We start from the raw sequence: 12,827 nt of genomic DNA, 5'->3' as shown, positions 1-12,827 counted from the left end.
CAACTATTTTTTCAAGAACTTTGGACAAAAAAGGGAGATTGGATATAGGTCGATAATTAGCCAACACTTCTGAATCAAGAGTAGGTTTTTTAAGTAAAGGTTTAATTACAGCAACCTTAAAAGTCTGAGGTACATATCCTATCAACAAAGACCGATTGATCAAATCCAATATGGAAGTGTCAATTAAGGGGAAAAACCCTACAGAAGACCAAGGACAGTGGTGGATTAGATTTACCTAATTTTCAGCACTATTCCTTAGCCAATAGGTTACAGTATATATCAAAATGGTTTAAACCTAGCCCAATAGATGAACCATGGATAAATATAGAACAAGCATTGTGTGATAATCTGGAAATCTCTGACCTGCCACTTATTAGTCAAAACGTAAAAAATCACAAATGTTTCAAAAGCATTAACATCAGCACCTCTCTGACAGCCTGGTGGGAATTTCTTAAAATAACAAAGTCTTCACTTGTCCCGTGTAAGCTTACACCCATCTGGAACAATCCTGACATCCTGCAAAACAAAAAAATGCTAAACTTTACTCTGTGGAAGATCAAAGGAATCAAACATCTGGAACATATAATCCAAAATGGACATTTTATTTCATTTGATGAGCTCATATCACAACATGAGATAGGCAGCAATAAATTCCTAGAATATCAACAACTTAAGTCTATAATAACAAAGAAATATATCCTCCACCAACCAGACTTACAACTCCCGATTAGGGTAGTAGAATTTCTAAGCATCTGCACCCCAAAACTACTATCAAAAATATATAAATTATTGTCTAAGATAGATGACACAATGTCTCTACCGTCCTCAAAATGGGAGGCAGATTTATCCATCAGTTCTAGTCATAGATTCTGGCCACATATATGTTTGAACACCTTCAGAATGACTCAAAATCCTAATTTACAGCTCATACAATACAAAATTCTTCATAGAACACACTATACAGGACAAAGGATGTTCAGGATGGGTCTAACACACTCAAACATCTGCTCACATTGCACAGATAACACACCTGATGATTATGCACACGCTTTGTGGTTTCGTGCGCCTGTCCAGAGGTTCTGGCTTGAAGTCTGTGCGGACCTATCAACATGACTAAAGTGTAGCATTCCTGCATGCCCCACACTGTGCATACTGGGTGACTTAGACAACATCAATGTGGAATTTAGCTTAGCACACATGATCCTCACAGTGTTATGTATAGCAAAGAAAACTATTCTCATGAACTGGAAAGCGAAGAACAATCTGTGTATTAACCAGTTTAGAAATTTTCTTTTAGATTATATTAGCATGGAAACAATGTCTGCTTCCTCAAAACATCAATTGGCTGAATTTAATTCTCTCTGGTCCCTTCTGATTAGCTTGATCACATAGTGGTGGTGGTGGGTTGCTGTCCCGTCGCTCTGGGCGGTTGGGTGTGTGCTGGGGGGGGCTGTGTGGCTTCGGGCGTCTGGTGGTCTCTCGGGTCGTGGGGAAATACAGCAGCCCTGTATTATTGCTTCCTGTGAAATCAAGATACAATGTGCACATGCTGGTTACAAATAAGAAAATACAAACAACAAACAGTTTCTTCCATGGTTCACAGCATGTGTATGATCATCTTCATCGCTGGTCCCAGTAAGGATGTTTCAATCTTCGGTGTCAGAGGTTACTAGCACTTAACACACCGTTGGAGTACAGCTTTTACTGCTGACTCTTATCTTTGTCCTTCCGGGCGTGTTGGTTAGGCTGATGTATTTCAGGGTGGAAGTCATCTACTGGTTCTGGTACCTTCTTACAGTGACTGGCATGAATCCAGGTTGCTCTCTCTGCAACTTTAACAGCTGTGTGAGTGACCAGTAGCACCTGGAACAGGCCTTGCCAACGTTTGGACTTCCAATGTTTCCTGCGAAGTTCCTTCACCACCTGTCATCTGGTTGGAGTGGTGTGTTTTCTGTGGCTGGAAGGGCTGCTTTTACTGCCTGTGAAACTTGAGATAGAACAGTGGAAAGGTTTCGACAGTAAGACAACATAGCATCATCACAAACAGTTGTGGAAGGGAGGGGTCTGGTTACAGGTCCCAATCCCAGGTTAGGAGGTCTGCCAAATAAAATTTCAAATGGGCTGAGATTCACTTGAGCTCTGATTCTCATTCTCATGTAGGTAAGCACAATAGGTAATGCTTTTGTCCATGGCAGACCTGTTTCTTCACAACATTTGGCTAACTTGGACTTTAATGTACCATTTTCTCTTTCCACAGCACCTCCACTCTGTGGATGATAAGCACAATGTGTGCGCAAGGTTATTCCCAGGAATTTACCAACCTCAGTCAATGCAGTGTTTACAAAATGTGTGCCATTATCACTGCTGATCTTCTCTGGAATGCCCCATCTAGGAATGATTTCTGTTTAGCAGTGCTTTAGTCACTGCATTACTGTTTGCATGTTTTGCAGGGAAAACTTCAACCCATTTACTAAACACGTCCACTATTACTAGTGCATATTTCTTTCCTTCAGCTGGTGTGAGTTCAACAAAATCCATCATCAAATGTTCAAAAGGTTTCTCTGGTGGAGGGTGTGCAACTTGCGATGTGTGTAATGCCTTTCCTACATTATGTGTGGCACAAACCATACATGACTGACAGTATTTTTGCGCATATGAACTGAACCCTTTTGTGAACCACTGAGCAGTGAGTGCATTCAGCATCCCCCCTTTTGACACATGGTTCAACCCATGTGTCAATTTTGAAAAATGAGGAAAAAAATGTTTAGGTAGACAGGGTTTACCATCAGGTCCCATCCAAACACCATCCGTATGAGTTGCACCCACAGAGGACCAAATGCGTCCAGAGGACCAAATTTCATCTGCAGAGGCAAAAGTTTGCAAAGCATGGAGATCTGTGAGGGAGTCTTCTGCCTGCAAAGAGAGGGAAGCGAAAACAGGAAAAAAATTAGCTGCTTGCTTAGCTGCAGCATCAGCTCTGGCATTGCCACAAGCAACAGGATCGTCTGAGTTAGTGTGAGCCGCACACTTACAGACCGAGATTGCTGTAGGCAAAAGGATCACATCAAGAAGATCAGAAACCTGCTTGGAGTTCAGAATAGTTTTACCATCTGATTTAAGGAAATGCCTGTGTTTCCACAGCGCACCAAAGTCATGAACAACACCAAAAGCATATCTGGAATCTGTGTAAATAGTGACAGACTTACCAGCTGCCAACTTACAAGCTTCAGTAAGTGCAATAAGCTCAGTAGTTTGAGCAGAGAAATGTTTAGGAAGAGAACCAGACAACAAAGTGTCATGTGAAGAACATACTGCAAACCAAACACAGTTAGTACCTGTGGCTGGATCACGCAAAGCTGATCCATCTACAAAAAGAATCATGTCAGAGTTTGGAAGAGGAGTCTCTAAAAGATCAGGTCGGGGTGTACAAACTTGTTCCAAAACAGCTTCACAGTCATGAGGCTCCCCATCCTCAGGAGTCGGAAGCAAAGTAGCAGGATTCAGAACAGTACAACGTTTAACAGTGACATTTGGCATATCACAGAGGTGTATCTGAGCCAACGAGCAGTTGAAAGATGTGAAGTTTTCTGCTCGAGAAGAATAATGGCAACAGCATGAGGAACCAAAACAGTCAAATTAGCGTAGCCCACAATATCTTGGGAGGCCAGGACAGCTTTCTCTGCAGCTGCAACAACACGAAGACAACCAGGCAGGCCTGCAGCCACAGAGTCCAGTTTTGCTGAGAAATGAGCCACTGGCCTTTGCCTGCCCCATGTTCCTGCATAAGAACAGATGTCATGCTTCTCATCAACTGCCTGTATGAAAGGTTTGTGAGGATCTGGAATGCCAAGTGTTGGTGCTGTTTGAAGAGCCAGCTTAAGCTGACTAAAGGCTGATTCAGCCTCAGGAGTCCATGGAACACGATCAGCTGACTGGAGGCCTTTACCATGGATAAGAGCACCTAAGAGAGCTTCGAGAAAAGAGTAGTTAGGAATAAAGTTCCTGCAGTAAGATGTTATACCTAAGAATGACATAAGCTGTTTTTTAGTAACCGGTTTAGGAATGATCTGAACTGCAGCAACACGTTTAGGAGAAAGTGAGCGCCCATCCTTAGAAATCACATGACCCAAAAAGGTGACTTCGTCCTGTACAAACTGTAAATTAGAAAGGCTGGCTTTATGGCCATAAGAATGAAGATGTTTCAACAGATTCACTGTCTTTTTCACACTGTTGTTTAGATGGACTACATAAAAGGATGTCATCCACATACTGCAAAAGAGCAGAGCCTGTGGTTGATTGAAGTTAATCCAGACTAGCTTTGAGGGCAGCATTGTAAATAGTGGGACTTTCACAGTACCCCTGGCATAACCGGGTAAAAGTCCAAGATCTCCCTTCAAACTAAAAAGCAAACCAAAATGGGCTATCAGGGTGCACTGGCGACAAGTCAACCACTGAGAAAAACTGTGCATCTGATGTAATTTGAGACAAAATAGTGTGTGGGTTGGGCACAGTAGGAGCATGTGGCTGAACTGCAGCATTCACCGCTTGGAGGTCCTGTACAAAACGCCATTCATCTGGCTGGCCAGCATCTTTAATCTTTTTAACAGGAAACAATGGAGTAAGCACAGGTGAATTTTCAAAAGGAACAATAACGCCTGTTTTCTGAAAAGATTGAAAAACAGGTTTAATCCCTTTAATTGCTTCAGGTTTAAAAGGGTATTGTTTTTTACATGGACAAAAGTCTGATTTAGGGGTGACAATTACTGGTTCACAGCCTTTTATCAACCCCACATCATATTTGCTCTTAGCCCAAAGATCATTGGATACTTCAGCCAACATGGGTATCGAAGACAAATCTGTTTCAGATAAAAAACATGCTTCAAAATGTGATTCTGTGGTAGGAATTAAGTCCACAGTTCTTTGACAATGCATTGTACTCAAAAATGTTTTTTTGTATGCTGACAATCGTTCAGAAAACATCAAATTTGGATCAGCAGGTGAAACAGTCCACTCCATTTCTTTCTGACATGTAGCAACAAACTCTCCCACACCTTGTCACTGCCAGTGTGTACGTTTGGCCAAGGAAATGTGAGGGCGAGTACCACAAACATTAAAAAAATCGAAGTGCTCTGGAGTGAGCGACACAGCCAATAAAGTAGGCGCACATATTTTTTCACTTCTTCTCATAGTCATTGTCAGGCCCCAAAGAAATGTGTGATGTGCAGTGCAAATCAGTAGGTTGCATGAAATCAGAAAGGGGTGAAACTAACACTTTTGCTTCTTCCACTAGTTGTTGTGAAAAAGGAGAGCTGGGAAGTTTCCACTCATAAGCATATGTAAGTGCCGATGAATCAAACTGCACTGCTGTGAAAACTTTGTCAGGCTGTAACATAACCTTAACACCCTCTGGTGTAGAAGTTAAAATAATGCCTAATTTACACATGAGATCACAGCCCATCAGGTTAATGGGACACAACTCTGATAACAAAAATTGAGTGTTTGAAGGAGAGCTCATCCGGAGTGACAACACGCAATGGGCATTGTCATTTTCTCCTTCACAACCTGGCCTGATGCAGACATACAGTAAACGTGGTTTCCACTTAACTTTGGAGGACAATCAAACTCCCCTGACGTCACTACTGATGAACATAAGTTCCTATATTCTGAGAGAAATATCTTTGCTCTAGGACGGAAATAGCATGCAAAACTTTACTACGTGAATCACATTCGGCAAGCGTTTCTTCACTACACAGAGCAGGAAAAATGTGTGAGTGTGTTTGTGCTATCACCCATTAGTGGAGGCTCCGCTGCCGCGTGACGTCCAGAACCTGCCTCCCACCCTCAGTCAGTCTTTTGCCCAATTTCATCACTTTTCAGCTGTGGACAGTCCTTCTTCCAGTGTCCAGTCTGGCCACAGTAAAAACAAATATTCGGATCATAGCTCTGGCGTGGCCCATTTCGATCTCCTCTCCCACACGTCCACGTCTTCGACTTCGGCCTCGTCCTCTGTTTACACCAACTGCGTAATACATGGTCATGGTTGCCAAATGCAGCTCCTTTTCACACTTGTCCCTTTTGGTTGTCTTACGCGTCTCAACTTGGTTCTGAGCATGGCGAGCATATCGGCGAACGTCAGCCAAACGAGGACCCTCACACCATCCCACGTAAATGTTCTTTACTTCAGTGGCGACATCTGGCATGAGGCCTTTAATTATTGCATCACAGACTGTGGCCTTCTCTCAGCCAAACACCTCTGATCTCGCTTTTCATGATGTAAGGTTGGGCATTCAGACCTTGCTTCACCTGCTTTTCACCAAATATAGTCGGACATTCACACCTTCTTGCAGCCGAACACTTCCGCTCCACCTTTTAGTGTTCTATCACACCTTTTTTTTCACCGCATTTTATAGATTATGGTTGGAAATTCTCAACCACTCTCATCCGAAGACCTCTCCTTCCGCTTTTGTTAATATATTTGAACTTTAGTCGGACATTCACACCTTCTTGCAGCCGAACCACCTCCGCTCCCTGTTTTGATCATGTATGGTCTGGCAATACTACCTTTTCTTACCCGTTTGTGAGTAATTATGGCTGGACATTCACACCTACTTGCAGCCGAACACCACCTCTCCCGCTTTTGATGATGTATGGTCCGGCATTCTTACCTTTTCTAACACATTTTTCAGCAATTATGGTCGGAGATTCATACCTCCTTACAGCTGAACACCTCCGCTCCTGCATTTGATGGTGTATAGTCGGGCATTCTCACCCTTTCTCATCAGCTTTTTGCAAATTATGATCTAACATTCACACCTGCTTTTGATGATGTATAGTTGGACATTCACACCTTTTCTTACCCATTTTTCAGGAATTTTTCATTTTTCAGGAATTATGGACATTCAAACCTTCCTGCAGATGAACACCTCCTCTCCCGCTTATGATCATGTGCGGTTTGATATTCGAAAATTTTCTTTCATGTTTTCTAGCAATTATTGATGGACATTCAGACCTTCTTGCAGCTGAACACCTCCGCTCCCGCTTTTGATGGTGTATAGTCGGGCTTTCGATTATTTTCTTCCCCGTTTTTAAAAAAATTATGTTTGGACATTCAGACCTTCTTGCAGCCGAAAACCTCCGCTCCCTCTTTTGATCATACATTGTCGGGTATTTTAACCTTTTCTTACCCGCTTTTTACCAACTATGGTCGGACATTCCATTGCATGCAATACTCTCCCATGGTCCTGATTCATTACCCAAATCCCTTGGTCTCTGATGACCGCTGTGCTTGCTGACTTTCTCAAGGATGCGGTGTACAAAATCATCAGTCCCTTCACCAGGTTTCTGTTTGCAGGTGTAAATGTGGGACATATTGATTTTGGTTGGAAATTGAGTGGTGATGGCTTGACACAGTCTTTGGATGGCTGCTTCATATTGAGCGTTATCATTATGTCCTCGTTCACTGTTGGTAGGTCGCAAATCCAGTTGTAGCATACTGGCCTCTATTTTGCAGAGGTCGGTCGGTTGGAACTTTTTTGCCAATATGCGACGCAATTCAACCCCAGTCAGGCAGAATTGTGCGCAGAAATCTCGCAACTCGTCAGCAAAATGGGGTCCAGAAATCTCTGGATCTGGTAAGCATTGTTATGCTTCCATGATGTCAGTCTCAGTCCAGGGTCGATAAACCAGTAATGGTTTGAATCTGGTTTTGTTTTTTCTCACGTTTAGATCTCTGAAGTCCAGATTGTGGGTAAAGGATTTTTGTCACTTGCGTTAAAAGTTCTTGGGCAGGTACGCTGGAGAACCAAACGTCTTCCTTTTCCTCATCATCAGACCTATGTAACTGATGTTGTGAGAATGATGGAATTTCTTCCCGAGGGAGGATGGAAGAAGTCCCTTCTTCCCGAGAGCCAGAGGCTTGTGGCAGGGCTGGCTGTTGTTGTTGCAGGCGTCGTGGAGGGCAGGAGTCCAGGTCTGGATCCGGCACAGCTAATACTAAATTATTATCATCATTCCGTCATGGCATTTGTTTAACATTTTCCTTTCTTTCTCTTAATACACTTTATTTTTCCAAAATTCTATACCTTTCTTACTTCTTATTTAAACTTAATTTTCTTTTTTTTGCTTCATCTCTTTCTCATATTTGCAAAACTTTCTTATTTCTAACATACTAAAAGAACCTTCAGGTGGAAAACCTCTGGACCATATGTCTTTTTCATTTCATCATGCTCAGGTCCCCCGGTAGGGTCAAAAGTCTGAGACCTACTGTTTCCCATTCTCAGACTTGGAATGGGGAAATATATTCCTTCACTCAAAGGACTTCTCCAATGAGGACCTTAATCTGTACTCACACTTCTTCGGAGTACTTCACACTTCTTCGGACTGCTTCAAAAGTTTCACTTACCCATGAAATCTCTGTCTCACTAATGACACAACCGGGAAACCCTCTTTTATTCAAATAAAAACTAAAAAGCAGTCCTATCGTCTCAGACTATCATATTTCAAAAATGATCCCAGCGCTGGTATTCAGGAAAAGGACCTGCGAGTCCTCTCTCTCAGAAAAGGCCTTGGAGGTATGAGGCTGGAACAGCTACTTCAGTCCAGGCTGGCCATGCACTGCGATCCGGTCCAGAGACACCAGTCGAGGGATCCTGTTCGTGACGCCAAAATTGTGGTGGAAATTTAGTAACGCACAGAGTCAGTTATTTTCTTCTGAGGAGATAAGAGGCTTTAATAATAATATCTTGAAAGAGAGAACAGCACAGTACAGAATACAGAGTTGCACTGACCACTGAAGTAAAAACACACAGTTATATTGCCCGCTCATCACGTCATCTGTCTTTGGTTGATAGTTGATTGTTCTTCTAACTTTCCTCCCCAACCATCAGTTTAGGTTACCCAAAAGGAGTGTATTGCTCCATCACAAGTATGCTTCTTTCACAAACAGGGTAATATGAAGAATTTTATGCCTGAAACCTATTTAGACATGCAAAAATATGAAGGACAAAGCAGTTTTAACTTGGTTTGAGTGAAGGAATTCATTTTATAACAAAATCTGAAATTGTGTAGAACTCGTGAAAATAAGCTTATTCTCGGATTCCTAAAGGTTTAGTGTTGTTCTTTCCTATCCTGCAAAGTACAACGTTCTTTTTTGTTTAAAGCTATTTAGACATGGATAAATATGAAGGACAAAGCAGTTTTAACTTGGTTTGAGTGAAGGAATTAATTTTATATCAAAATCCGGAATTGTGTAGAACCCGTGAAAAGAAGCTTATTCTTATTACACCAGTCGCAGCAGCCCGGGCCTGACACCCACCATCACCCAGGCCCCCCCAGGCCCCTCCCAACAGGGGAAAAGCACACCCCCACACAGACCCCCTCCCCCTCACCGCACGCCCCAACACCCTAAAAAAAACAACCACCTGCGGACACCTTCGAGTTCCCAGAGCAACAAGCCCAGCACCAGGACCTGCACCAACCCACGCATACTGTGGCATGTCCAGGGCAACCCAGACCCCCCAGGCACAGGCAGGGCCCCGCCCCGGGCACAAGGCAGCGGCAAGCCACCAGGTCAAGGCCCAGCTCCACCACCCACGCCAGAGCGGCCCGGTCACCCGGTACAGAGCCAGCAGCCACCACCCCAAGGCCCCTAAGGGACCCCGCCCCACACCGCAAGACAACCCAACCCGCAAGCCCCCAAAACTGCCCTCCAAGCCCGACACACAGTCCCCCCCAGCAATGACCAACCCGGTCCCCACGACCCGAGAGACCACCAGACGCCCGAAGCCACACAGCCCCCCCCAGCACACACCCAACCGCCCAGAGCGATTTCTAAACTGGTTAATACACAGATTGTTCTTCGCTTTCCAGTTCATGAGAATAGTTTTCTTTGCTATACATAACACTGTGAGGATCATGTGTGCTAAGCTAAATTCCACGTTGATGTTGTCTAAGTCACCCAGTATGCACAGTGTGGGGCATGCAGGAATGCTACACTTTAGCCATGTTGATAGGTCCGCACAGACTTCAAGCCAGAACTTCTGGACAGGCGCACAAAACCACAAAGCGTGTGCATAATCATCAGGTGTGTTATCTGTGCAATGTGAGCAGATGTTTGAGTGTGTTAGACCCATCCTGAACATCCTTTGTCCTGTATAGTGTGTTCTATGAAGAATTTTGTATTGTATGAGCCGTAAATTAGGATTTTGAGTCATTCTGAAGGTGTTCAAACATATTTGTGGCCAGAAGCTATGACTAGAACTGATGGATAAATCTGCCTCCCATTTTGAGGACGGTAGAGACATTGTGTCATCTATCTTAGACAATAATTTATATATTTTTGATAGTAGTTTTGGGGTGCAGATGCTTAGAAATTCTGCTACCCTAATCGGGAGTTGTAAGTCTGGTTGGTGGAGGATATATTTCTTTGTTATTATAGACTTAAGTTGTTGATATTCTAGGAATTTATTGCTGCCTATCTCATGTTGTGATATGAGCTCATCAAATGAAATAAAATGTCCATTTTGGATTATATGTTCCAGATGTTTGATTCTTTTGATCTTCCAGAGAGTAAAGTTTAGCATTTTTTTGTTTTGCAGGATGTCAGGATTGTTCCAGATGGGTGTAAGCTTACACGGGACAAGTGAAGACTTTGTTATTTTAAGAAATTCCCACCAGGCTGTCAGAGAGGTGCTGATGTTAATGCTTTTGAAACATTTGTGATTTTTTACGTTTTGACTAATAAGTGGCAGGTCAGAGATTTCCAGATTATCACACAATGCTTGTTCTATATTTATCCATGTTCATCTATTGGGCTAGGTTTAAACCATTTTGATATATACCGTAACCTATTGGCTAAGGAATAGTGCTGAAAATTAGGTAAATCTAATCCACCACTGTCCTTGGTCTTCTGTAGGGTTTTTAAACTAATACGTGGTGGTTTGTTTTTCCACAGAAATTTGGAGATGCATGAATCTAGTGACTTAAACCAAGTAGCAGGTTGGTTTTATGGGGATCATTGAGAACAAATAGTTAACTTTTGGTAGTATCATCATTTTAATGGTTGTAACTCTCTCCATAAGTGATATAGGTAAGGACTTCTAACGAGAGAGATTGTCCTCTACTGTCTTTAATAATTGCACATAAATTAGCTTTGTTAGCTCTGAGAGCCTGGAGGAAATGTTTATGCCTAAATATCTAATATTTCCTGACTGTAAAGTGATCGCAGGTATATTCTGGTCCCTATAGTTAATGGGCAGAACTGTGGTCTTAGACCAATTGATAGAGTAGTCAGAAAGTGCTGAGAATTTATTTATGAGTGTGATCGTGTGAGTGAGAGACGTCTGTGAGTTCTGAAGGAAAAGTAATACATCATCAGCATAAAGACTTATTTTATGCTCAATATTTTGGGGTTGGATGTCTTTAATATTTCTATCTTGTCTGATAGCAGCTGCTAAAGGTTTGATGAAAATAGCAAAAAAGTGAGGGAGAAAGTGAGCAACCCTGTCTTGTACTTCTCTGCAGACTGAAGCTTGGAGAAGTTTGATCATTTGTCCTTACACTTGCATTTGGGGAGTCAGTTATTTTCTTGTGAGGAGATAAGAGGCTTTAATAATAATATCTTGCAAGAGAGAACAACACAGTACAGAATACAGAGTTGCTCTGACCACTGAAGCAAAAACACACAGTTATATTGCCCGCTCATCACGTCATCTGTTTTTGGGTATAATTGATTGTTCTTCTAACTTTCCTCCCCAACCATCAGTTGAGGTTACCCAGACACACTCGTAAATACCAGCCTAACCCTGTCCCCCCTAAAGTGCAGCTATCTCATTATAACAAGCCCACCATTGTAAAGAGGAATTTAAGAAAACAGGGCAGGGTGGTACCTTGCAGCTCGGTCATTTGCAGGTTATACACAGTAACACTCAATACAATGCATATAAGAATTATTTTCCATTACATTCCTCCCTTTTGATTATAATAATACCATTATATTAATCAACCCAAAAGAAACAAGGAAAATAATAACTTTATCTGTAAAACATCAGCCTGCATTTGCACACAACGTGAGTTTAAAATGCAGGCATCATAGTAATAAAGGGTCCAATGATAAACAATCAAAACATGAACAATTAAACATGATTATCTTCATCCCTCTCTAAGTCAGCGTCACTAGAGGAAAAATTTTGAAAGCAAGAAAGTTATTTGAGTCATTTGGTCTTTTTCACGTTTAGATGGACTACATAAAAGGATGTCATCCACATACTGCAAAAGAGCAGAGCCTGTGGTTGATTGAAGTTAATCCAGACTAGCTTTTAGGGCAGCATTGTAAATAGTGGGACTTTCACAGTACCCCTGGCATAACCGGGTAAAAGTCCAAGATCTCCCTTCAAACTAAAAAGCAAACCAAAATGGGCTATCAGGGTGCACTGGCGACAAGTCAACCACTGAGAAAAACTGTGCATCTGATGTAATTTGAGACAAAATAGTGTGTGGGTTGGGCACAGTAGGAGCATGTGGCTGAACTGCAGCATTCACCGCTTGGAGGTCCTGTACAAAACTGTACACATCATATTTGCTCTTAGCCCAAAGATCATTGGGCACTTCAGCCAACATGGGTATCGAAGACAAATCTGTTTCAGATAAAAAACATGCTTCAAAATGTGATTCTGTGGTAGGAATTAAGTCCACAGTTCTTTGACAATGCATTGTATTCAAAAATGTTTTTTTGTATGCTGACAATCGTTCAGAAAACATCAAATTTGGATCAGCAGGTGAAACAGTCCACTCCATTTCTTTCTGACATGTAGCAACAAACTCTCCCACAC

Source organism: Leuresthes tenuis, unplaced genomic scaffold (genome assembly GCF_036924035.1).
Source record: "Leuresthes tenuis unplaced genomic scaffold, fLeuTen1.0.hap1 SCAF_21, whole genome shotgun sequence".
Classification (NCBI taxonomy): Eukaryota; Metazoa; Chordata; class Actinopteri; order Atheriniformes; family Atherinopsidae; genus Leuresthes; species Leuresthes tenuis.
This window is presented reverse-complemented; position numbering follows the sequence as displayed.